Below are 27,857 nucleotides of genomic sequence, written 5' to 3'. Positions count from 1 at the left end.
CTTCTCACAGGATAGTGTAGTTCCCCACCCCTCACAGAACCCTCCACAGAATCTAGTGGAAATAGGCAAATATAGGTAGATATTATAGTCATCCAGACTGTGATCCAATTGATGTTTGAAAAGTGACATGATATAAAGTCCTCAGTCTTCACTGACAGGTCCCCACAGGCTCTGAGGATAGCATGATTCTCTAATACACCTGTGACATAAGTAATGGAATAATTAGGATGGTAAGAACAATGTCGATTTTATCAAAAAGGTTTTCAACAAGCTGCCTAAGTTATTCATCTATCTCCCATTTGGAATAAAATGATAGTTTTACTCCATTTCTTTAATCTTTACTTAGGGGCTTTAGATCCTCCTGTATGTCCTTGACAAGAGGCCCTCAAAGCATACTTCAAACCTTCTGATCCTAGAATAGCTATAAACAGTGCACAGGCAATAGCTTCTGTGGTTCAATGATCTTATACTCCATGGACTATAGTGACCTTGAAGTTTATTTCTGCTTTATTTTGATGAACATTGTTGGAACCAAGAGTATCATAAGTTCAGAATTACCCGTTTTCTTCTTACATATTGAAAGGGTCGGGTTCTGTTTGATATATTGGCTTATTTATAATGATTCCTGGGTAAATTTTGAGTGTTAGAAACCTATTATTTGCATCCCCCCTCTTCTCTCCATGGTTTTTAACTAGGGGTGGTTCATCATTTCTGACTATGATTTGTGAAGGTCTACTGAGAGTGGAGGGTTTGAGAAAGGTTTTCCATCATTCCTAGAATATCGTGAAGAAAGGGATGACTTTGCACACTAGCCTGTGTGGATTGACACCCTGGTCTACTATGATTATTGTAAGGACAGAGAGTGCTCACTTGGAGAAGCCAGTCTGCTAGCATGGCAGACCAGAAAGATGAAAAGAATTTTGGTTCCTATAGTATCACTGAGAAGATAAATTGAGAAATACTAGAGATTACTGTGTACGGCAGCTTTTCCTTCTTGTTCAAGCCAGTTGGCTCAAAGTTATGTGTCAACTGTAGCTGAAGGACTTAATATATAAAGCCATATGAATGAAGGAATTCAGTGGTATACAAAGTATTCCAAATGCAAATTTGTTCATACTCATCATATTATTTTTTGTTTGTTTGTTTTGTGAGACAGGATCTCACAACATCCATACATCCAAGGTTGGCCTCGAAATTGTTCTGTATCTAAGGCTGACCCTCAACTCTTGAGCCTCCTGCCTCTTCCTCCTAAGTGTTGGGATCACAGGGTGTAAGTATTGGGATCACAGGAAGGCACCACTGCATCCAACTTTTACTTCTTTGTGAAGAGGCAACCTTACAGAACATGCTTATTGATCCAATTTTTGGTGGTAGTGTTCTAAAATTTATTTTCCTTTTTTGTGAGAATTCTTCATCCCCTCTATAAGTGTAGGCCTCAATTCATCTAAATGTCTTAATATTTAGTTATATCTTGTTGCAGATTTTCTTACTGTCTAGTCCCTGTCTGTTTACATTCAAGAGCCACATGGAGGAGGACACAGTAAAACAAAGATTGACTGAATGTTACAGAAAGGTGCTAGAGGCTGAAAGCAGTCAGCTGGCCTGGGGGACACATGGAGGTGTATTATCTTCTGAGAGGTCAGGCCTAGGGGTTTGTATACATATCTAAAATGGAGGAGTGGACTGAGCATATCTTTATAGGATGAAAGTGTGGAGGTGCTCTATAAGATGACAAGGCTTAGAGCTTAATTCTGTTGGACCACTCAGAAGTCTGAGTTGGAGATAACTATTTTACATTGGCACAAGGAAGCAAGTGGAGCACCCAAGCTGGCCTACATGGTAGTATTTTGGTTAATGCATTCATCCTGCACAATCGGGAGGCACCTCCTTTCCACTCTGGCATCGCTTTGGCCCTCTCTAACTTTAAATTTGCAGCTCAATTATGGTATGAGCAGAAGCTGAACATTAGAATCTGTCACAGCAACTAGAAAATAGCAGCAAAAAAGTGAGCCAAACTTTGGCCAGGGGTCGCTATATCACCTCTAAGCCTACCCCCAGCAATACACCTCCTCCAGCAAGGTTTCACCTCCTAAGTTGCCACCAGCTGGGGACCAAGCTTTCAGAACACACGAGTTTATGGGGAATATCTGACTCAAACTACCACAGTGGTCACATACTTGTCTGGGAAGGCTCAGAATTCCAGGCACCATGCCAAGACTGCTCCATTGAGAGACTGGATATGGACGTTTGGAATGTTGATTCCAGGAGTTCAAGCTGGAATTCATGTGTCCAAATAGCAGGATGTTGTCGTTGTTGAATGGGATGGGGAACTTTAAGGACTTGGTGGATTCCCCTTTATTAGAAAGCCAAACCAACAATGTGCCAAGGGCTGGCTGAGCAGTCTGGCAATAAAGGAAATCAACGTTACATTTTAGGTGTTAACTTAGGTGACTTGAATTTCCCAAGGGGTTGAGTGTACCCTGATGGCTAAAGGTTGGGTGGCATAGTGGTGGCCTGCAGTAAATCTACAGTGGGTGATACAAAGGGGAAGGGGACTGAGTATAAGTGTGGACAATGGTGCCCAATGTGACCCCATTATGGCAAAAAGATGGCTGGTGTGGTATTTGATCAGTAAATGCCTCAAGGCTCTACCTTTCTTTGGTATTTACTCAGCAAAGAATCATATAGAGTACAATACAATAAAGAAAACACTGGGCCTTTTTCTTTCTCACATAGTTAGGAGAGCTGAGGTGACAGTTCACTTAAGGGTTGCTGCTGGAATGGCAAGAAGGAGTTCTGGTGGTTGGAGAGGCAGAGGGAAGGCAAGACAAGGCTAAGCAGATGTGGTGAGGAAAAGACTATGATTTATGCAGCGAGGGAACAGCTGGGTTGAGGTATGAGGGAAAGGCTTGGAAAGAGGCAAGATTATCAGCATGGAGAGAAGGGGTACGTGTTTCTGTATTGGCCTCCTCCAGCCAACTACAGGAAAAGTGGTTCCATCCAGTGAGTAGTACCCAGGTCCTCATGCATTCATTTAATTTTATGAATCCCTCAAAAAGGACTAAAAGGAGCTAAAAAAAAAAAAAAAAAAAAAAAAAAAACAAATGTTTTAAGGCATTGACTCAATATCCGTTTATCTGCTTATATTCGCTCGCTCTTAAATGCCAGTCAGGTTCTCTGTAGCTTCACAGGAATAGTCTCCTTCATCCTCAGCACTGTCTCCTGCATTGAACTCTCAGCCGACTCAGGAATGCATGGCTTTTATTCTGGAATGATAAATCCAGGAATGCAATCCAGAAACTTTTATCGTGGAGGGATTGGAAGGAACCAGGGTGAGAAAAAAATCCTTGCCGCATGGTATCTAGGGTTGGAAGAAGGGAAGAGAGAAACGCCACTAGGACTGGGGTGGAGGGCTCTAGATCTCTGAGTTGGATCAGAAAAAGCAATTGTATGGTTGCGATTGAGTTAGGCCAAAGATGTGTTTTCCTAGTGCATGGTTTCATTGCCCATTAGAACATCCTTTGCAATGAAAGGGTTACCCATATAGCATTGCATATGGGTTCAGGCCTATTTTTGAGGGAGTATTTCTAATGTGCAGCAAGACCACGGAGAGAAGTCCAGTGGAGGTGAATTTCTGGGATAACTTCTTGAGCTCTCTTTTAATGATACCATTTGTCTTTTTAAAAAATTGTTTATTTTTATTTATTTGAGAGTGACAGACAGAGAGGTTGATAGATAGAAAGAGAATGGTTGCAAGGCCTCCAGCCACTGCAAATGAGCATGTGCCACCTTGTGCATCTGGCTTACGTGGGTCCTAGGGAATCAAGCCTCAAACCAGGGTCCCTTAGGCTTCAAGGCAAGTGCTTAACCACTAAGCCATCTTTCCAGCCCCCATTTGTCTTTTCTACTCTTCCTGAAGATTGTGGCTATCAGGTGCCATGGAAGCCATATTGTATATCTAGTGCCCTAGAGACCTCTTGAATGATAGTCACCTGAAAAGAGGGTTCATTAGCATTCTGTAAGTTCTTGGGGATCCAAATTAAAAAGTTATTTCTGAGTCTGGGATAATGGCTTAGTAGACAATGGCTGACCTTGCAAAGACTGCCTGCCTAGGTTCAATTCCCAGTCCACCCACATAAATCCTAACACAAAAGGTGGTGTAAACATCTTGCCATTGTGTTTGCAGTGACAAGAGACCCTATTGAACCTCCTCCTACCCTCAGTGCAAGCAGATTGATTAATTTAAGAGTTATTTCTGATATCAATTTGGGCTTGGGTACTGTGTTAGTTTTGAATGTTTGTCCCCAATTGACTCATGTATTAAAATTAAACATGTAATGGATCTCCAGTTTCCTAGCTGGGGGTGGATCCTGGAATCCAGCCCTAAGGTGTCATTGGGGTCAGACCTGAATTCCAGCCAAAAGTATGCAGAGACATTTGAGCTCTGGGTGTGCTAGGCTGTGGTGCTGTCTGCTGGTGTTGGTATTTTTTGCTTCTCTGTTCATGTATATGAAAGCAGCTTTCCTCCACCATTGATGGTGAGAGGGAACAGGCAGTTAGGGTGACTGGGCCATTAAAAACAAAAAAGAAGGGAAGTCTGCACTTGCTAGAAATAAAAGATTGTGTGACTTTTTATCTCTTGCCTGGTTCCCTAGACCTATTCTTTTTGCACAAACGACCTGGATACCTCTTGGGAGGGAGGTGTTTCCTAGGATTTAAATCTAATCCTTATACTGTGCTTTGTCAATCCCAGACTCCAGAACTTGTCTAACTTCTTTCTGAGACAGCCCCCCTATCCCTAACCAATCAGTTGTCTATCTGGTTCACCTGAGCCAGAAAGTAGAGCTCACCAATATAAGATTAGAAATACATTTTCAAGGGGAGGACCCATGCTCTCTGAGCCACTTGATCACTTATGAGCTTCCAGCTGCTGCTGAATTCTTCCTCAACTTGGCCCAACTGCCCCCAACTAGCCCTTACTCTCCACATGGGCTCTTCCCTCCACCCTCCAGCTCCCCACATGGCAGGAGGGCTTTGAACTTTCTTTTCTTTCTATTATTTCCCCACAGTTTTCCCAGGCCCTCCACGTGGGATCTCCAACCATATGGGTGCTTTTTCTTTTAACTATTAGCCTTCTTAGTTTCATTTTATTCAATTCTTTGATTAAAATTGGGCATGAACCTAGGGTTTAGGGTACAAGGACTTTCCTGAACCCTGAGCATCCCATCACAATGGAACTATTCCTGGATCTATAGGCTTGAAATAAACCTGTTCATCCTATAAACTGTGTCTGGTTTGGATGTTCATCCTAGCAAGTGGAGATACCTACAACCATGAAATATTTCAGTCTCATTTCAGGATATTTGGATTTGGGTATCTGAGACATGAATTAGCCATTATTAACTATTGAACTGAGTAATGATGCAAATTAGTCTAGACCAGCCCTGTGTTATGATTCCCCCAAAGTGCATGTATTAAGGCTTGGCCCCCAATGCAGAGTTGGAACTTTTGAGACACGATTGGACCATAAAGTCTCTGACCTTAATTATTAATCCAGTCATGGGATCATTATTTGATGTGTTATTGGAAGGTGATAGAAACTTGAGAGGTGGTGTATATCTGAAGGGAATGGTCTTTGTAACTTTGGGATTTCTCTCTCTCTCTTTCTCTTTTCTCCTTCACAGATCCCATTAGATATTCAGCTAGCTCTACCATGGCCCCTCCACCATGATGTTCTGCCTTACCATAGACTCATAGTGACATAGTTATTTGGCCCATGTGAACATGAACTAAAATATCTCAAACCATGATCCCAAATATACCTTTCCTCTTAAATGATCTTAGATGTTATTTCACAGAGGTGGATAGCTGCCATCCTCAATCTACTTAGCTATGTGCTTAACAAACTAGAGAAAGCACATTTTAGGACAAAAGAAAAATTAATGGAAAATAAGCAGGAATAGAAGAGTTTACCATTGTAGAGAGATAGAGAGTACTTTTGGTTTGTAATTATCGGTTTCTGTATCCATTTGCTTCTGAAGTTTGGTCTTTGGTTCCATGTAATAAATTTTCATTTGCTCATGCTTAGCCCTTCTTATTGAAAGAAATTGGGAAGATTTATGTTTCTTGTACCCTTTTAGTACTTAATCAAGATAATGGTGACAAAAAGAGACTCAGTAGTGTTTGACTTAGTCTTTTCTTTTTCAGTAGTGGGACAGTAATGAAAATTTTGTGACTAATTCCTATCTGCCTGATATTTGAGCTATTTTATGACTTGTGTAATCCATTTGTAACAGGAGTTTTGGGGATCCTTGCCAATGTTCCAATACATTTAGGGTACCCTGGATTCTTGGCTTATGAATTTGAGGAATTAATTCATAGATCAGAGAATTAGGTTTAGAGAGACTTTGTTAGATTAAAAGAAGGGAGGAAGAAAGTGCAGATGTCCCTGCCATAGGGAAGGCAGAAGGGGGTAAGGAGCCCCTGTGGGAGTAGGGTTAGGGTCTCTCATAACCCATTGCCCCCTCCCTGGCATCTCAGCCCAGCCAATCTGTGAGGGGGGAAGGTTACCAGAGCAGAGACCTGGAGGTTTAGGTGAGGTGAAAAGCCAACAAGTGGCCTTGCCCACCTGGTAAGCATCTATTTATAATGTTATTGTGGTGTGCTTTACTCTCAGGCTTAGGTGAGTCAGAGAGATGATTGGCTTCTGCTTGGAGCTGGCTCCAGAGTAAGGGGCCACAGAGGTGGATTAGATGCTACATCCTAGTTCTTTTGTAGCAGGCAAGTGCTGTTATATATTTTGATTCCCCTTTTGGGTCCAATCCTAACTAATTCCTCTTCACCTTTTATTGTTGTGTGATTTTTTAGGAGCAAATATTTTACATACTCATTTTTTAATCAAACAAAATCAGGAAGTATTATCTTTTGTTTATAATAAGAATTTAAAATAGTTGTTGAAAGGTTAACTATAGCCTGAAAGGAGAAATGGGATTTTCACCCATCCAAATTGAATGTTTATTTCAAGTATTTGAGTACTCTTCTGAACCACTAAATAAAGACATCTCCAAATAAAAATCACTTTGTTTTCACAGTTATTTAACACAATTAAATCCTTTTTCAACAGTAATCAACATTTACCAAGGAAAGTTTCAAAATCATAATGGATTCCATTGTAAGCTTTCCGTGTATTGTTGGAGATTAAGTGGTTTTTTTTAAAAACAAACATGTTTCTCTTCAATTAACTTGAGGACAATACATTTTAAATAGAATTTTATTGACAGTGATCTAAGGACATAGTGGTGTTCTAATTATCCTTCTTTAACAGTGTCTGAATTACCCTTTTAGGATAGTGAGTCAAAGGAACAGTATAACTATGTGGCCAATATCTCCTGGCAGCAATTCTCCCCTCAGCTAGTCTAACCTCTAGGACTTCCTATTTCTAATTGTAAACCCCTGATCTTTCTTTTATCAGAGAACTTATAGTCACAGATTGTTTCTCTGTCACTTTGAAATGTAAATAAATCTTCCAACCTCTTGCTGGTGTCCCAGCCAAGGAATGCTCTTCATTTAGTTTTGCTGTTGTTGTTGTTGCTGTTTTTAATGGATCTGGGGGGTGGGTATCCTTTTGAAATGTAATCATAGAATCTAGTTCTAGCAAGTGGCTGCCAGGTTATAAGTTTCTGACTGTACTGGCAGGAGGAAGGAAAGGAGTCTAAATTGCTTTAGCATGTTGCAGTTGTAAATCTACTTTCATCAAAAGATGTGAGAAAAGTTAAGTTTTCCTTTGGAAAAGTAGAATTAGCAAATATATCGCTTATATCTGCTATACTCCCCCACCCTTCCTCAGCAATTAAAAATTCTCTGGGTCCCTTCTTAGATCAAATTTGCGATCAGAGTATTCTGGTCTCTCCTTTTGTCACGGCACTGAGTGGAAGCTTCCCCGCTTGTCTTAGTCTGGTAAGGTTGTTACTACTGAAGGAACAGAGGCACAGCTTCAATCTCTCACCCTCAGAGGCCTGAGGAGTTACCTTTATGTTCTAGGAACTTTGATTCAGGTAAATCCAGGGATCATGGCTTCCATGCACAAAAGCATTTCTGAATGAGAAAGTGTGAAGTAGACTAGAATTTTTACTAAAGGTGTATAGATATTAAGTATGAGGGTTGATGGACAGACAGGCACTCTGGAAGAAAGAAGAATGTCCCCAACTGTGGGCATAGCCTTCTCAAGAGAGAGTTACAGTTTTTAAAAGACATTTTTAACAGACTTTAAACAAGATGATTAAAGAAAAAGACTTCTAGGAAAGATAAGACACTTCCAAACATACATATTGGTCGTGAAAGGAAGAAGTTACCACTAAATATATTAATATTGATGCAGAAGAGAGCTTTCTGGAGTTAGAACTAGCAGCTCTCAAGCCCCCGGTTCTTACACACATCAGCAAATAACTAAAAACACACACTCAAGAAAAGGGTACATTGTAAGATCTATTATAGAAATAGTATGGCAGTTTGAATGTCTATCTCCCATAGACTCAGGTGTTTTATTAAAGCTTGTAACTTGGATTTCCAACTGACTGGTTGGAGAAGGAATTACTGGGGATAGACCTTAATTCCAGCCCAAAGTTATAAGAGAGTAGTGTCAGCTCTGGGGTCCTGTTTGCTGCTGGTTTGTGTTTGCTGCTTTTGCTTTTTTCTTGGCTATTTGGTTGTTTCTTTCTGCTTGGATGTATGAAAGCAACTTCATATATGGAAGCCACTTGTTCTGTTACTGATAGAACTTCCTTCTAGAACTGTAAACTTGAAATAAACCCCTTCCTCCCATAAAAAAAATGTTTGGAAGTTCATTCCAGCAATGTTCTATTGTAGTTACCTTCATATTGTTGAATCCAAATACCTGACCAAAAGCTTTGGATGGGAGGAAAAGGGTTTATTTTGTCTTACAGTCTTGAGAAGAAGCTTCATAATAACAGGGGAAAGCATGGCATGAGCAGAGGCTGGACATCATCTTCTTGCCAGAGCAGGTGAAAAATAGCATCAATAAAGTGAGCTGATATCTAGCAAGGGGGAGCGGACTATAATCCCCAAAAGTCTTCTTCCAACAACACACCTTTTCCCCCTTAAATTGCCACCAGCTAGGGTCCAATCATTCAGAACACATGCGTATATGACAGACATTTGATTTGAACAACCACACTAACTCTACCAGTTTAAACAGATTTTTTTTTTTTTTTTGACACAGAAGAAGCTTTCATTCAGTCTGGTTAATGGGCAAAAAGGCACATGAAGTTAGGTGATCTTTGTTTCCTTCATCTGATACCTATACTTCTTTTGGGCACACTGCATTCCTTATTGTTCTCAGTTTAGGTATAATACTCCTATTATGTGTAACATGTAAACGTTGCATCACATACAGAGGAAAATAAACCCCACCAATTTGATTCATATTGGCTAGTAGATTGGATATGATCCAGGGATTTCTTTCTAAATGGCTTTACCAGTGTTTTTTCTTTCCTAAAGACTATCTTCCTTCCACCTCAATCTTACCAGACCCTAGGAATGAGTCTTTCTAGAACCATAAGAAAATATTTGGCCTCTGCATTCACAAAATGTGATGCCTGGCCAACAAGGTGCTCTGTGAACTGCAGTGGCCCAAATAAACCAAATAAAATAAATTAAATAAAGGTTGATTAACTAGAACTTTAGTGGTTTTGAAGGATTAAAATGTTACAAATTGGGAGCCAAAAATTATCTTTGACTATCTTTGTCCCTCTAAATAGTCAATGAGCTACCCCCTCTGTAGGTGACTTGACATCCTTGTGACTATTAATTAAGTCTCATAATGTTAATAAATCTTGAGAAGTGCAAGAAACTATCACAAATATCCTTTGTGGCATTAATTCCAATGAAAATCTGGCTACCAACCCTTTTATTAACAGTCTGGAAAAGCTGAATATTGTCAGCACTTCTTCACTTGGTAGTGGCCCTCCTGTCCTTGTCTCTTGCTTAATTTTGGGCCATCTCTTCTCAATAAGCTCATACAATTTGTTTATTCCACAGTTGATCCAGTTTCATTGCGACTGAGCCTCCACCAATGGCTCCCACCATGTACAAGAGAACTGCAGGCACCTGTTCTACTCTTGACTAATGGGCTAAGGGAATCTATGAACATTCTCTAACAGGGCCCTTGGAAGTAGAACAGCTTTAGGGACAGAGGAGGTGAGACTATTTCAGCCGTACTCATCCCTAGGCCCCTACTCAGTGTGAAGTGGTTCCAAGAAGACTAACCTTGTGCCTATGAATCCCCTAAAGAATTAGAGGGGATTCTCATGAGAGAAGTTGAGGAAGACAAGCATAGGGAATAGTTTAGTCACTCCACACAATAATTGGAACTGGCAGTTAAAACATCCCTTCACTAAACCTTGAACCTAGCAACCTACTGACCACCTCAGACCCAGCCCAATTACCAAGCTTCACATACACCCTACTTCAAGCAATGCACTAATTTTCTCCATTTTGCAACCATTATTCATGACCATTCTCTACTAAGATATGTTCTTGATGGATGGAGAGATGGCTTAATGGTTGATTGCTTGCCTATGAAGCCTAAGGACCTGGTTCAAGGCTCGACTCCACAGGACCCACGTTAGCCAGATGCACAAGAGGGCGCATACATCTGGAATTCTGTTGCAGTGTCTGGAGGCCTTGGTGCACCCATTCTGTCTCTCTCTATCTGCCTCTTTCTCTCTGTCACTGTCAAGTGAATAAATAAAAATAAACAAAAAAGAAGATTTTAAGATACGTTCTGGAATTAATCTTGGGTTTATTCAACAAGGGGGCCATCCAGCCTGCACTGATATGGGATATATGAAAAGTAAGGAAAACTGTGTTTTCTAAGTGAACTTTTAAAAAGAGACCTCTATTTACAATCCTATTCCTATGCATAACTAGAGTACATATGATTAAAATCAGTTGCATCATGGGAAGGAAAAGCAATTTAAAAAATATTATATAACCCAGCCTAGCAACCAATCAATTCTCCCCTAAAAGTCCTGTAAAGAGAAGCTCCTGACCACACCCTGGGCCCTCGAGTGTTTGCCACTCAGGTGACCTGCTGCCCTTCTGGCAGTGTGTTCATATCTTGCTTTTTGTTTTGCTACAAATAAAATCTTGGCTGTTCCATTACTTGTGTGCACACTTCTCCAATTCTTTGTGCAAGATGCTAAAAACACAGAAATACTTTGAGAGGAGATAAAGAAAAGAAAGGACAGAGAGACAGAACACTGAGCATTAACACAGACTTTTAAAAGTGTAATTTATGCATGAAACCAGACATGTAATTTGGATGTTGAGTAGGTTAGGAAAGGTACTAACTAGCATATATACTTATTCTGTTATTTTTCAAACCAGACTTTCCTGTGAAATTTTATAATAGCTTTACAGTTGTGGTTTAGGGGTAGAAGATGATGTAATAACACAGATACAGTTTTTAGAGTGTGAAATTGTTTTCTGGTAAGATAACAAACATTGGCATTAGCATATTGGTGACAGAGCTTGGCACCTAAGTTCTGGAATGGAGTGGAGGTGGGGGTGCATCAAAGCAATCTGCTCCACCATGAAGCCAACAAGGTATTTCTGCCAGGATAGGATTAACAAATCTTCTAAGTGGCATCTTCTTGTGGTGACAGAACAGTTGAAAGAGTTTCCTTTTCTTTATGTCATGCCTTGTTTACATTTGGTTAATAAAATATAAATGCAATTACCTCACTGAAGAAGCCTTTAAACAGCTCTGTTTTCAGATAATTTAATTTAGGCTATGTTTGACTCACATTTATTTATAGGGTGCTGATTGTCTCACCCATTTTATATGCTTCTAGTTATCACAGTAACAGGTTTACTAAACACATTTGTTTTATGTAAAGCATATGTTTATTTAGGCAACTAGTATAGTTATTTATGATACCAGTTGAATCCTACAGATTAATCAAAGAATTATGTATAAGCCTAAATATCTGAAAACTAGTAACTAATAATTCTCCTTTCCACGTTGAGGCAGAAGAAATCTTAAATAGGGAGAAATCTGTGAACATGTATATATTTAAATTTGAATAGCAGCAACATGTTTGGTTTTTGAAATTTATTTTATTTTATTTTAGAAAGAGAGGCAGAGAGAGAAAGAGGCAGAGAGGGAGAGAGACACACACACACACAGAGAATGGACCAGGGCCTTTCCACCACTGTGAAGGAATTCCAGACGCGTGTGCATGTGCAACATTGCACGCTTGCGACAGTTTTGGTTTGGTTATATGTGGGACCTAGAGATTGGAGCAAGCCTTCTTAGGCTTCACAGGCAAGCACTTTAACTGCTAAGCCATCTTTCCAGCCCATTTATTTTTGTAATTTTAAATATTTTGGAAATATTGTGGTATGAGTAGAATTTCCCAGGAAGACATATTTGGATGCTGGAGATAAAATAATGGAAGAGATGGAAACATTCTCTTGGTAGGATATGTCATCTGCAGACATGTTTATTTATTACTGATTTGGGTGGAGGTAATCATCTTTGCTTTGCGTTAGTATTGATTCTTACTTAGAGTATGTAAAGTTTAAGCTTTTAGTGTGCCATCATTTGTCATGCTGATTTAGTCAGACTTGTAACATCTCTGTGCAATTATAAATTTCTCAGGAGTATACAAACATCAGGAGGCTCTGAAAGTATTTAGGGTACTTGCCTGAAAATAAACATACCCCAACTTGTTTTGTCAAATTTTCTGTAAGTCTACCAGGGATGGGTTTTTGGAAATGGTTTCTAACATTTACCTATCTGCTTAGGAGATTGGGTGTTTACTATTGATAGTTTTTGGAAGTCATCTTTATATGGCATTCATGTTGTTTCTTTTGTAGATTCCTACTTTGTGTCCTTTGGCGATTTTAAATTTTGTCAGTATCTGTAAGTAATATTGACATATATGTCATCCTCAAATATTTATATCGAAGCAGTTTAGGGGTGACAGGATCCCGAAGTGAATAGCTTTCTCCTTGACTAATGTAGGATTATCTTTGGGCTTGTATGAGAAAATTTAGGTCATTATATTTCACTACAGGTCAGAAATGTCAGTTGGTTCTGGCTTTTCCTTATCTCTGCTCCTTTAGTGAGTCCTTCTACTCCCTTCCAAGAAGGCCTTTCCTAGAGGATCAAGATTTCTGAGAAGATTGCCCTTTTCCAGAAATCCTCATCCCATCTGACATAAGGACTTGACTGGATAAACCAGCCACCCATCCATGAAGCTCAGCTAAAAATTCACACCCTGCATCTTGAGGTAGGCTTCTAAAATGCCCTGGGCAAGAAATGTGCCTTGCTTCTTTCTCTTAAATTCTGGGCTTCACTGTATCTTTCTTTCTCCTTTTAACCTTCCCTTCTCTTCAGGCTGTCCTTAAAGCCTTAAGCTAGACTAAATTCTATATGAATATTATCCTTTAGTGTGTGGATTTCATTCTTTGAGTTCAAAAGACCGAGTATCTACAAACACCCTGAATTTATCAGCATTGGTGTATGGCATTGGTGCATTGGCAAGGAAGCGCAATATTCCTATAATAAGATTATACTAACATGTATATCTTGGTAAAGAGTGATACAGATTAGGAGTAGTATAGCATTTCTCCTTATAGGAAGTTAGCTACGGATTGGCTCACAAAATATGGATAACACTTTGCCTGCTCTAGCAAGACTAGAACTCATGTCTGACTCAGTCTCATACAAGATGGCTCTAATGACAACTCCGGCTTCTTGTCTCGTCTTCAACCTTTCTAAAGATTAATACCTGTGGGCTGGTCTTTCCTGAGTCAGCCTCTTGAGTCTACCAACCAATCAGGTCCCACCTTTACACACCTGAGTCTGGTGATGAGGGTCATTCTAATTCGATGTCTGATTTATATAATTGGACCTGAGCCACGTTATGTGACATCTTTTTGCCCCTTTCCCTTCCCAGCCTCTTCTGTCCTTCCCTGTGTCAGGAGTAGGAATCTTCTAGGTATTCCTTCCTCCTTCCTAGCAAGGCTGGGAAAGGGAGAATTTCGTTTTGCTGGTGTTTTCTATGTTTCATTAACATAAATTTCATAACTTTCCCTTCCCATGAATATGCATCCTTAATTCTTTGCTAACACAGATAAGAACACAAGACTTGAGTGCTGCTGGCATGGGAGTCATGAAATCACAGAAATCTCTCCTGCATCAGCAGATACTAACTTTGGTTTGTTATGTATATTACAAAAACATTCCCACATGCTGTTGCTATGTTCATGCATGTGCATTTCTGTTGGGCAAGAGTGTATCCTTCCTGACAGGAATGAAGATTTTGGAAAGAGACACTTGTGCCCCTCTGTTGCAGTCCGGTTCGCATTGCTGGTAGAAATCACCCAACCAAGAGCAGCTTCTGTGAAAAAGAGGTTTATTTTGGCTTACAGGCTCAAGGAGAAGCCCCATGATGGCACGGAAAAATGATGGCATGAGCAGAGGGTGGACATCACCCCCTGGCCAACATAAGATGGACCACAGCAACAGGAGGGTGTGCCAAACACTGGCAAAGGGAAACTGGCTATAACACCCATAAGCCCGCCCCAACAATACACTCCCTCCAGGAGGCATTAATTCCCAAATCTCCATCAGCTGGGAACCTAGCATTCAGAACACCTAAGTTTATGGGGGACACCTGAATCAAACCACCTCACCCTCCTTCTTGCTATCACACTATTGAAACAATGGACTTCAAAGAATTTGAATGATCTCTGGAATTTCAAGCTGGAAAAGGAAAAGCATGAAGAGCTGGTGCCAGCCAGATGAGGAGTGTGTCTTTCAGAAAGAGATTCAACTTTTCTGAGACCATGTCACATGTCAGACCACCTTGCTGAAGAGCCTAGAGCTGGAAAAAGTCAATGGGCAGGAACTTGACCTGGAGTATCAGGCACATGTACCTCTGTCCACTTTTAAAACTAAGCCTCATATTAGGACCCCAAAGATGGACTTGATTTGTCACTGTATCTCTTTCTTCCTCTTCCTAATGTGGCCATATTGAACAAATCTCCCTTTTTTGCTTTTCATTATCATTTCCTTAATTGGCATATTAATGGTGGGTGGCCAAGCCTAGCTTTTTAGGGCTCCCAGGGCCCAGGCTGTGACCCCAACAACACTGGGAAGACTGGTAGTTTTATGTCTATGATAAACAGATAGAAAAAGACATGATCCATGGCATATTGCATTGCTTAGAGAGGGAGAATAATTGGCTTCAGTGGGATTATGTTATGTTATATTAACCAAATTTTAACAGCATACCTGTTGGCAGTTCCTGTTCCTCTTTGGTCCTCTATTCCCAATTCAAGCTTGAAGGCTGTTCTGAACTCATTGCTTTGGGGAAAGAATGCGCTGGTAAAAAGAGCAAAGGAAATGCTATTTCTGCCTTTTAAGTTCCCAGGACTCAGAATAATAAAAGAGACTAAGGGATCCCGTATTAGTCTTTCTATTTCCTAAGTAGACAACAAAGCAAAACAAAAATGGTATTGCTTTGGAGTAGGTGAATGGTTAAAGTGTTCTTAGTTACCAGTGGTATGCAAAGTTGGGGTGTCTCTGAGAGCAAGTAAGCCCGTCTTAGCTCTTGATTGGGCTTTTAACTCGGGAGTTAGGTTCAGGATGATCATGATTACACAAAACTTCCACTGAATCAGTGGCCTCCAGGTTCTTATCTCATGAGTTTGATGAAAGGAATCCACTGCCCATTTAAGGTGAGGCTTTAGAAAGATTTTATTGTTGAGCTTCAGAGGAGAGAAGGCAGACCTCTTGTATAGTAGGAAGGGTCCCGAGTGGGTAATCCATATGGAGAATCTGATCTGCATTTCTTAGCAGGAATAAGGCTTCACTATGTGATAGGGATAAAGTAGTCAGTTCCAATGCCAGGTGTCAAGGAACCTTGCAAACTTAGTCATACCCTTACATCTGGTTTCTAGAGAAGGAGAACACTTATGGAAAAAAAAAAAAAGAGATGAAGAGAAATAAAAACAGACCCTCTCTTTGGCATATCTGGTCACTAGCAAATGGAGGCTTCTGGGAATTTCCTTAGGAAACAAAAAGATAAGGAAAATCTGGATCACCCTTTACAGGCATATGGACATTGGCTGTTTTTAGCCAAGACAGAAAACAAAACATTATGCTCACCAAACTGCCAGTAAACACTTCTCTTAATGTTAATACCCGTAAATTAATGCTACTCTCACTTTTGGTTAGAGAAGCTTCTCTTTTCAGATAGCAGTCACCTTGGGTTGACTCAGAAGGCACTATGGTGCTGAGAAGAAGTGACAGAGGAATGTTCAGCACTGAAATATCTCTATCACATCTTCCATGGTTCAGGGTTCATTGTGGATGAGGTGGTGGAAAGAATGTAAGGGCCAAAGGAAGGGTAGAACTCCTTACAACATGCTCCTCCAGACACAAAATGGCCTGGATATCCATGACCTCTCAGTGCCTGACACTACCCACACAAGATCCTCATAATAGGCAGAAAAGATGATGACATCGAAATAAAAGAGAGACTGATTGAGAGTGGGAGGGGATATCATAGAGAGTGGGGTGTCAAAGGGAAAAATGGGGGAGGGAGGAATTACCATGTTTTATTATCTACACTTATGGAAGTTGTTAATAAAAAATAAAACAAAACAAAACAATAACAACAAACTTCACTTTCAGGGCTTTCTGTTCCTAATCTGTCTAGCCATTTTCTATGTCCTATTCTTCATCACTGGGATGGTCTAAGTGATCTGAGTGCTTTGCTCTCTCTCTTCTTAGGAATTTGTATAGGAATACCACTCCTGACTCCTGAGTTCTATCAGACTGTTGGTGGGGTCAGATAGAAGAGAAAACTTATGGTGCATTCTCTTAGTTAAATCCATAGTAGATCCCTGGGATTGTGGCAAGTCCTAAGCAACACTTTCTATAAAGTGTGTAGGAAACCAAGGCCTTAGGTATCCTCACAAGTTCCTAGTTCTCTGGAACAGAATAAGTCCTTTAGTATTGAGATTGGAGAGAATAAATGTAAGATGTTGGTTCTGAATCTGCAGGAAACTTTCAAACAGAAATAAGTGACAACTAAGTGGCTAGTTGAAATAGCATTTGGAGGTCCAGGGATTTTGAGCTGTTTTCTCAGTAAATCTGATGGAACTGCAAACTTGATTCTTTGAGTGAATGCAGGGGCAACCTCAGCAAGAAGACAGATGGGGCACTGTTAAAATATAGGCAAATTAGAGTTCTGAAAGTAGAGAACCACCTTGTATATGCTCACTTTGTGTAAGATGGCATCCTGCCCTTAGGTCCTACCCAATTCTTGGAGCAGTAGAGCTCACACTCCTACTGTTGGCTTTCTTAATCCGGAGTCACAATGGAAGCCAGGTGAAGAAGAGTGTTATATGCCCAAAATGCACCTTGGAATCTACAGCCCTTGTTTTCAACATCTTTGGACTACGTTGATCTCCAAACTGCTTTGTGTTGGCAAAACTTCTTAATCTCTGTGGGAGAGGGTAGAGAGGGGCTTTTGTAACAAGACACCCTTGACTCTTGGAGGGAGTCTGCCTTCTCTGTCCCTCTGATAGCTGGTTCCATACAGTCAGCCACCTACTTACAGGGTGAGCTGCTGAATCTCTTTCTTCATTTTCTTTTAATGTGTCTTCTTGCTTGATTCTCTTTAACTAGTTCTAGAATTCTACAGCACAGGTTCACCTTAGCTGTCTGAGCTTATTGACCAGGTGCCAACCCTCCAGTTCCTTTGGGCTACAATTCCTGGCCTGGGATCAGGGGTTGGCTTACATTCTCTTCAAAGGGCTACAGTGTAAATATTTTAGCTTTAGATGCCATATGGTCTGTGTTTCAACTATTGAGTTCTGTCACTGCAACATAAGAACAGCCACATGCAATATGTAAATGATCGTGGTTCTGTCCCAATACAGCTTTATGAATTTAGGATGGCTATCCTGATCTGATCAGCAAGCCTACTTTGCTAACTCCTACCTCAGATGATTGCTTCCTTCTGCCTTTTGTCTAAGGATCTTCTCATGAAGATCAGGATATCAACAATCATAGGAGGGCTGTTCAAACCCAGTTTGTTTTTGACAACTGAATGTATGTATATATTGCCATCATATTCATTCCCTTTACTCTCTCTTATCCCTTCCCCAGTAAATCTTTTCTTCCCAACTAGTTCCATTCCTATTTTAATGTCTCTTTTTTTTTCTTTTCTTTTGGGTAGCACTCTGATTTTCATTAGGGATGCTTGTATGAGCATGGGTAGGGGGTTACTTACTGGAACATAAGTGGTTATCCACATTAGAAGATTAAGATGACTCCCCATCCTCTGGCAACTGTTAGCTGCCTAATTTCCTCAGGAAGGGGTGGGACTCTCATGAGCCCCTCTACACCCATGAAAAAAATGTGGTTGTATTGTTTGGTTTTTGTAATGAAAGCTGCTTAAATTCATGACTGCATCCTCCATGTTGTATCCAGAAAATAGCATTTCATATCCCTCCTCGTATACCACCCTCCAAAGGGACACTCCTCGTTGGGGATTATGGGTCATGCATTGTGGGGATAGGTAGCCATCTGCTATGGGGAAGAGGCAATGTCTTTGTGCATAATGTCTCAACTTGTGGCTCTAACATTCTTTCTGCCCCCCTCTTCCGTGAATTTCTTGAGCCATGTTGGGTTCAGTTTAGGTCTACTCCAGTGATGAGGTCTTGGGTGCCTCTGTGTCTCTGGATCTCTGGTTTGGTAGAAGATGAGTGTTCTCTGTGTCTATGTCCTTCATTTTTGTGCTGATACCAGGTTCATCAAGAGAGCAGCACTCTTGTTCATTTCCCCAGTTACTCTGTGGTTTCAGCTGGGGCCCTGGTGACTTGTTTCCAAGTTCCAGATATGGATTCTGTTCCACTGAGTGGATCCATTAGCCAATCCAAGAACAGTTGGTTATCCACCATGGCTGTCTGCCACTTTTGAACTTGGGTGGGCATCAAGCCAAGATGTTTGCTGCTGAGTAACTCAGACCATGAATTGCTTAGACAGATGTTAGTCATTTTCCACCAGTCACTCATGTAGCACCTTCTGGAACTAGATGACCAAATTGTGTGGGGAATGACTCTTCCCAGATTCCAGCCAGATCTCTCCATGTTCTATACCAATAGCATATGGTGTCTTCAGCAGTAGTGTCTTGCCATTAACCTTTGTGGGTAATCAAGTGCTCTGACAGAAGTCTGTCTTCTTTTGGGAAATCTTGTAGGTCTCTCTGATCTACAGCTCACTGTGGATGTTACCTGCATCCTGGTACTGGGAATTACAGGCCAGTGCCAATGGAAAAGAAGGAAGAAAAAAAGATAGCAATATAAAAGAGAAAGAGGGGAGAGGAGAAAGAGAGAGAAAGAGGAGAAGATTAAGGTTAGTCTTCATTGTTCCCTCTCCAGGGCCCTTTGATTCAGGTGTTCCTTCTAAGGACTTGATGAAAGTTCAGCCTTTTAGTCTGTCTTTCAGGGTATAAGATTTTATGGTGCCTGTTCCATTTGGTCCACTTTTGTGTCCCCCCACCCCCCCCGCAATTGTCTAGTCCTCGAGATGCCTGTTAGGTATGTCGGCATGTTGGACAGATCCAGATTAGGAGGCATAGAGGAGTGAGACCATGTGATGATTATCTTTCTGTGACTGGGTGAGTTACTGAGAATGATCTGTTCCAAGTGTACATATGCCACATCTTAGTTACACACTCGTCTAATGATGGACATCTAGACCGATTGTGGAAAATATATAAAAAGAGTTCTAAGAGAGCAGAAGGGGGCCCCCAAAAGAGAGAGGGTGGTGGAAGATCAGGGGCTTGAGGTTGGAAATATAAACGTGGGAAAACCTTGAAGTGTCAAGGCAAGCATGCTTAGGATTTTGGTCAGCATCCAAAGATGAGAAAGAAGGCAATAAAAGGAAAGGCTATGCTGTTTGAGCTACAACTTAGAGAAGCAGGCCGACTCAGCAGTTAGAGTGTAAGAGCAAATGCACCAAGGGTGTGGCTTCTTGGGGGTAGCATACATTATTTATTTAAAGGGATAAATATTCCTCCCACCTCCTTAGCATGTTTGTAGGTAAGGGGAGGGCTCTTGACCAGGCAAGTGAGTGACAGGCTCCACCCAGGACCGAAGTACTTTATTTCTGCAGTCAGGAGGAAGTGGCTCTGCCCTATTGTGAGGTTTTCTAATGTTACCAGAGAAACAAGAGGTGGGCTCTCTCATTCAATGGCTTTTATTACACCTAATGTCTGCCTAAAAACAACAATATTCTATATAAGAGTTCAAGAGAGCTGTTTCTACCTCCGCTTCTATCTCTCCCTCCCCCCACCACTTATGATCAGATTATATATGGGATTTTGGAGTTGAGCAAGCCTCATTAAACCTGTGCTGAGAAGAAATGCTACTTTCTGTTAGCCCCTACCTAAATCACATCATCCAAATTGATTTCCTTCCTTCTCTTCCCATAACTTATAACCCTCTGTCTTCCGCTTACTCAGGGTTCAGGAGCGTTTTTCCCACCCCATATCACTTTCCATCCCACCAGTTTCTCCTGGCATTAAATAACAGTCTTGTTCTCAACAGAAACAGTTGTCTCTAGTTCCCTCTATCCCAAATCCAGGAACTGACAGATACAGATGTCCAGCTTGGGACTGAGAACTCAAGAGTCACTTATTAGGACTCAGATCAGTTAGGAGTGCCTGCTTCTCTGACTAAGGCTGAAAGCAGAACTGGTCTATGTTTGTGAATATAAATATTTAGAGACAGTTTGGCAACATGTTCATTTAGCAAAAATAGTAACAGTATAAAACTTTTATCTTTTTTCAGTAATGTAACAAATTTGCTTGGTTTCATGTAGAGTGGATGGGTGCTGTTATTTAAAATAATCTTTTAAATTTTTATTTATTTATTTATTTATTTTCTGTTTAAATCTTTTTATTATTAAGATTATACTTTGGAGCTGGGTGTGGTGGCACACATCTTTAATCCCAACACTCGGGAGGCAAAGATAGGAGGATCACCACAAGTTCGAGACTACATAGTGAATTCCAGGTCAGCCTGAGCTAGAGTGATACCCTATCTCAAAAAACAAACAAAAATAATAATATACTTTGAATGGACACATTATGTGTTGGAACTATCACTTCTATCTCTTTTTTTTTTTTTTTTTTTTGTAAGTAGAAACAGTATGGATACATCATGCATTGGCACCATGATTCCCCTCCTCCCTGTCCCCACTTCATTATGCGCCCTCGATGAGATTGCTGGTATTCCGCATGGGGTTGCAGGTAATGAGTTGTGAGAGCAGCACTCAGTCACTGTGAGGAGGAGAGAAGGCAATGCCTCTGGGTAGTCCCTCCCACCCTGTGGCTCTTATATTCTTTCTGTTTCCTCTTCCACAAAGTTCTTTGATCCCTGGTGAATGTGCTTTAAGTCTATGTTAGTGTTGAGCTCTCATCAGCTTCTGGATTTCTGCTTTGGTGCATTTTGGGGGTCCTCAGTGTCTATTTTCATAACCCTGGTGCAGGTTGTCAGGCTTGACATGGAAGTAGCACTCTTGCTCATCTCTCCAGTTCCAAAAGGCCAAAACCACACAGTCAAGTGTCTAGCAGCAATCCCACTCCTCAGTACCACTTTACTGTTGCAGTCAGATTCGTATTGCTGGTAGAACTCACCCAAGAGCAGTTAGTGGGGGGAAAAAAAAGCGGTTTATTTTGTCTTACAGGCTCGAGGGGGAAGTTCCATGATGGCAGGACAAACAACAGCATGAGCAGAGGGAGGACATCACCCCCTGGCCCACATGAGGTGGACGACAGGAACAGGAGAGTGTGCCAAACACTAGCAAGGGGGAGTTGGCTATAACACCCATAAGCTGGCCCCAACAATACACTGCCTCCAGGAGGCATTAATCCCCAAATCTCCATCAGCTGGGAACCTAGCATTCAGAACACCTAAGCTTATGGTGAACACCAGAAACAAACCACTACCATAAAGAATATATATACTTTCCCTGTTATAGCTTTCATAACATTTTTGTGAAAATAGTTTGTGTCTGTCAAATGATTTTCTTTGCCTATAGTCCTAGAAATCAATTTGCTAATTCAAATTTCATGGACCCTTTCAAGGTCCTTGGAAAACATTAACATTTTGTTTCCAACAGTGTATGAAAATTCCTTCACCAACAGTGACGGTATTGGCAGAGATGATTGGTAATTCAAAAGGTATGTAATTTTATGTATTTGATTACTAATGAGGTTAAACATTGATGTGTTTATCATCTGCTTTCTCTTTTATTTGGCAGGCATCACTGTCTTCCTTCTTTTGAGGAAGAAGCTGAGGTTGAAAACTGAAGCAGCTTGTATGGAATCAGTTGGAAAGTTGAAGACCTGGGACTTCAACCTAAACTCTGACTCATTCAGTGTTCATTTCATTTTATGACAGTAACCTGCAAGAGGATGCAGGGCCTTCTTCATATATATCTATATTCTCTGAAGGTATTTCTTTCTCCTCTCCTCTCTCTCTTCTTAGAAATTACAACTGACACCAAAATCCCTGGAGAAATTTCTTATAAGAGCTCACCAGGTTTCATTCAAAGATGAAGGTCAGTAGAGACAAAGTCGACACAATTTCAATCCTTTTTGATGAATCAGGACTGATGGAATGAATTCCCTTTTATGAAAGAAAAAAAATTGTTACTGAGGTTTTCATTCAAAGAAAGATTTTGTTCAGTCTTTTGATTACACTAAAGAGAGCATAATATTACAAGGGCAAAATGCAGTTCTCCAGATGTAGAAATACCTTCTCATTGGGAATCCATACTTTCTATTTAGGATTAAATTAGCAGAGAGTAAGGTTGAGATTATTATTATTTTTTTAAATGAAAAGGAAGACTAAGATCATTGTTTGGAAGAAGCCAAAATATGCCCTTATGGGAATTAACCATTGCTATCTAATCCTTCCCTTTAGCAGCTGTAAAGATCGTTAAAGTTTTTGTCCTTGGGACTTTCACTGACACATCCTCTGCCATTCCTTTAGTCTGTAGCTCTCACTATTCACTATGATTTTATCTTGCTTTCTTTTTCAATAACTCTTTTGGGTACAGTTATGGTATACAGGCTATTTGGGAATACCTATCAGTAGTAAAATGGTTACTACATTGGAGCAAATAAACACATTATGTTGCATGGTTACCATTCCACTCTTGTTTTCATTGTTATAGTATTGCCCTAAAGAAGTTTTTCAAAGATTTTTTTTTTCTTAACTAGGGTATTTCCCTAGGTAAATTCCCAGCTTGTTCTACCAGATGCTATTGGTGAAACCCCCCATTGCTCTGAGCCTCCCCCTGATGAAAGATGCACACATTTATTGTCCAGCGTCTTCTATTGAAATAGTCTGTTGACCACTGTTCAAAGATGTGAAGGGATGTGGGTGAAACTTCTCTGTAGATATGATTTTTGGATTTTAGAATTGGAATTCCAGACAAGAAGAGGGTGAAATCGAAACAGTGCTTAGGGGGAAAAGGCAAGGGCCTTTATCAAATCCAAATCTACTGTGAAATTTATGTAAAAAGAGCAAGAGTTCTTGGAGACCAAGATGTGAATCATTTTACAAAAGGCTGAAACCAGGTGTCTTTTTGGCATCAGGTAAAAATGGGGAGTGATGACATGGAAATCTCATGTATGGGCTTTGAGCAAATTGGGAAGAAAGTTAATTTGTAGACAGATGAAAGCTATCTCTCAAGTCTCTGTTAGGCATGAAGAGCATTTATGTTTTTAAATTTTATTATTTATTTATTATTTTCAATGAGAGAGAGAGAATGAGAATGAATGGATCAAGGCCTCTTTCCATAGCACGTGAACTCGAGATGCATGTGCCACTTTGTGCATATGCCCTTATGTGGTAACTGGGGAATCAAACCCAGGCTGTCATGCTTTACAAGCAAGATCATTTAACCACTTAGCAATCTCTGGCTCTAACTCTCTCTCTCTATTTATTTATTTATTACTTCTTTTTTAATTTAATTTAATTTTATTTTGTTTTTTATCTTTTCACAATTTATTAATATTCTCCATGATTATAAAAAATATCCCATGGTAATACCCTCCCCCCCCCACTGCACTTTCCCCTTTGAAATTCCATTCTCCATCATATTACCTCCCCATCTCAATCATTGTACTTACATATATACAATACTAACCTATTAAGTACCCTCCTCCCTTCCTTTCTCTTCCCTTTATGTCTCCTTTTTAACTTACTGGCCTCTGCTACTAAGTATTTTCCTTCTCATGCAGAAGTCCAATCAGCTGTAGCTAGGATTCACATATGAGGGAGAACATGTGGCGCTTGGCTTTCTGGGCCTGGGTTACCTCACTTAGTATAATCCTTCCCAGATCCATCCATTTTCCTGCAAATTTCATAACTTCATTTTTCTTTACCACTGAGTAGAACTCCATTGTATAAATGTGCCATATCTTCATTATCCACTCATCAGTTGAGGGACATCTAGACTGGTTCCATTTCCCAGCTATTATAAATTGAGCAGCAATAAATATGGTTGAGCACGTACTTCTAAGGAAATGAGATGAGTCCTTAGGATATATGCCTAGGAGTGCTATAGCTGGGTCATATGGTAGATCAATCTTTAGCTGTTTTAGGAACCTCCACACTGATTTCCACAATGGCTGGACCACCTAAATTATATCAAGATGAGATTAATCACTTAAATAGGCCTATAACAAGCATGGAGATCTGAACAGTTATCAATAATCTGCCAACTAAAAAGAGCCCAGGCCCAGATGGATTCAATGCTGAATTTTACAATACCTTCAAGGAAGAGCTAACACCATTGCTTCTTAAGCTTTTCCAGGAAATAGAAAAAGAAGGAATTCTACCAAATTTCTTCTATGAAGCCAGCATTACCCTGATACCAAAACCAGGCAAAGATAGAAGAAAAAAGAAAACTACAGACCAATCCCCCTCATGAACATAGATGCAAAAATTCTCAACAAAATATTGGCAAACAGAATACAAGAATATATCAGAAAGATCATTCAAACTGACCAAGTAGGCCTTATCCCAGAGATGCAGGGGTGGTTCAATATACGCAAATCTATAAATGCAATACATTATATAAATGGGTTGAAGGACAAAAATCACTTGATCATCTCATTAGACACAGAGAAAGCATTAGACAAAATCCAACATCCTTTCATGATAAAAGTCCTACAGAGACTGGGAATAGAAAGAACATATCTCAATATAATAAAAGCTATTTATGACAAGCCTATAGCCAACACATTACTAAATGGGGAAAAACTGGAAGCTTTTCCACTAAAATCAGGAACAAGACAAGGGTGTCCACTGTCCCCACTTTTATATAGTTCTGGAAGTCTTAGCCATAGCAATAGGGCAAGAGTCACACATAAAAGGGATACAAATTGGAAAGGAAGAGATCAAGTTATCATTGTTTGCAGATGACATGATCCTATTCATAAAAGACACTAAGGACTCTACTAGCAAACTGTTAAAGCTGATCAAAACCTACAACCATGTAGCAGGATACAAAATAAATACACAGAAATCAGTAGCCTTCATATATGCTAACAGCAAACACACAGAGGATGAAATCAGAGAATCATTCCCATTCACAATTGCATCAATAAATAAATAAATAAAGAAAGAAAGATCCTTCGAATATACCTAACCAAGGAAGTAAAGAATCTCTACAATGAGAACTTTAAAAGTCTCAAGCAAGAAATTGCAGAAGACACTATTTATTACTTCTTTACAAACACACACACATATGGAAAGAGAGAAAGAGAAAGAGAGAGCTGAGGGAGAGAGGAAGAGAACTTTCCATAAACAATCATATTACTTTTTACTTTTCAAGCCTGCTGAAATTAAGAATGCATTTTAAGGGCTTTAAGGATATGAAATAGATATTCATGTCATATATATATATATATATATATATATATATATATATATATATATATTATTGAAGATTTACTTTAAGTACTAATATAGCATAAGTTCTTTAAAACTATTGTGAGTAAAAGTAAATTTAAACCCTAAATTATTAACCTTTGGAATTTGCCAATATTTTCACTATTTTATACTCTCTAGATTTATAAACTGAAACTCTAAGTTCTTAGTATGAAGTGCTTGACTATTGTATACTTCAAAATATTAAAACAATCCCCTAAATCCAAATTATGTTCTCTTATCAAGTTAGATTTTAAAAAGATATTGGTTTCTTATCTCCAGATTACTGTAAACATATAGGCCATAGTAATTTGTTTCAAAGCCAATTTTAATAGTTTAGATAGTAAAATTATTTTCTTAAATATATTTCTCTTTCCTTAAAAGAGAATTTTAATATTATATAAAATCAAGCATATTAAGATTAAAATTAGAATTAGAATAGGAACTGTCATAGAGTTAATGCCAGAATCTCATGTTTAGTTATTTAGGAACAAAGACTAAATGACAATAAATTTGGTTATTATTAGCTTTGTGCCAATTCTAATAAAAATAACAACCTTAAATATGGAAATAATTTTTTCCAACTAAGATATCATATTAAAACATTTTATATGATTTATTGATCTTTTATGCCTTTAAGTTTAAATGGTTTAATATAATATTAACATTCTTTAAGATGAATAATTATATATTTTGAACATTTTGGAAATCTAGAACTTTCAATTGCAAGATTTTCAAATATGTACAATTGAAATGCTGTTCAGACATAAATGTTCTGCATGTTATAGAGCCTTTTGTGTACTTTTTCTATTTTCATGACAGCAATATGATTTTTTGTTTTAATTGAGATTTTTTTAAAAAAATTATTTATTTATTTATTTGAGAGAGACAGACACAGAGAGAAAGACAGATAGAGGGAGAGAGAGACAATGGGCGCGAACTCCAGACGCATGTGCCCCCTTGTGCATCTGGCTAACGTGGGACCTGGGGAACCGAGCCTCGAACCGGGGTCCTTAGGCTTCACAGGCAAGCACTTAACTGCTAAGCCATCTCTCCAGCCCTTAATTGAGATTTTTAAACAAATGTCACTTGGAATGATGAGATTTATTAACTTAGCAACATCTAACATCGACATAAGAACTTCAGCTGAATGATAACTTTTCACATTATTGGTTTTTTGCCAAGTTCTTTTTTTTTAAAAAAAAATTTATTTATTTATTTGAGAGAGAGAGAAGCAGAGAGAAGGAGAAAGAGCGAATGAGCATGCCAGGGCCTCCAGCCACTGCAAACGAACTCCAGATGCATTTGCCCCCTTGTGCATCTGGCTTATGTGGGTCCTGGATAGGTGAACCGGGATCCTTTGGCTTTGCAGGCAAACACCTTAACCACTAAGCCATCTCTCCAGCCATTTGCCAAGTTCTTTAACTCAAATAATAAATATTGATTTCATTGTTAAGGGGAAAGGTTCAAAGTGTTTCAGTGGGGAATGAGAAATCAGGAAATACTTTCATCTCTATTTAATAGAAAACAGAAATCATGGGGTGGTGGATCCCTGAGAAGTGTCACAACCAGGGAGTCATGCGTGCCACTTTGAGAGACATTGTAGACCAGAGCCAAAATCCCACAAAGTCATCTATGCCCTTCATGAAGTTTAATTCTAGGTTTCAATTTCAGCATTGGAAAACATAGAAAATGGTCTTATTTTTAGAAAAATTTCTACAAATTTTAAAAAATTACTGCAAAGATTTAATATTTGCTTATCCTAAATAGGCACTCAGTTGGTTCCTTGTATCTTTTTATTA

This window comes from Jaculus jaculus, chromosome 8 (assembly GCF_020740685.1).
Source record: "Jaculus jaculus isolate mJacJac1 chromosome 8, mJacJac1.mat.Y.cur, whole genome shotgun sequence".
NCBI lineage: Eukaryota > Metazoa > Chordata > Mammalia > Rodentia > Dipodidae > Jaculus > Jaculus jaculus.
The sequence above is the reverse complement of the archived record's forward strand: the minus strand, read 5'-3'. Positions refer to the sequence as shown.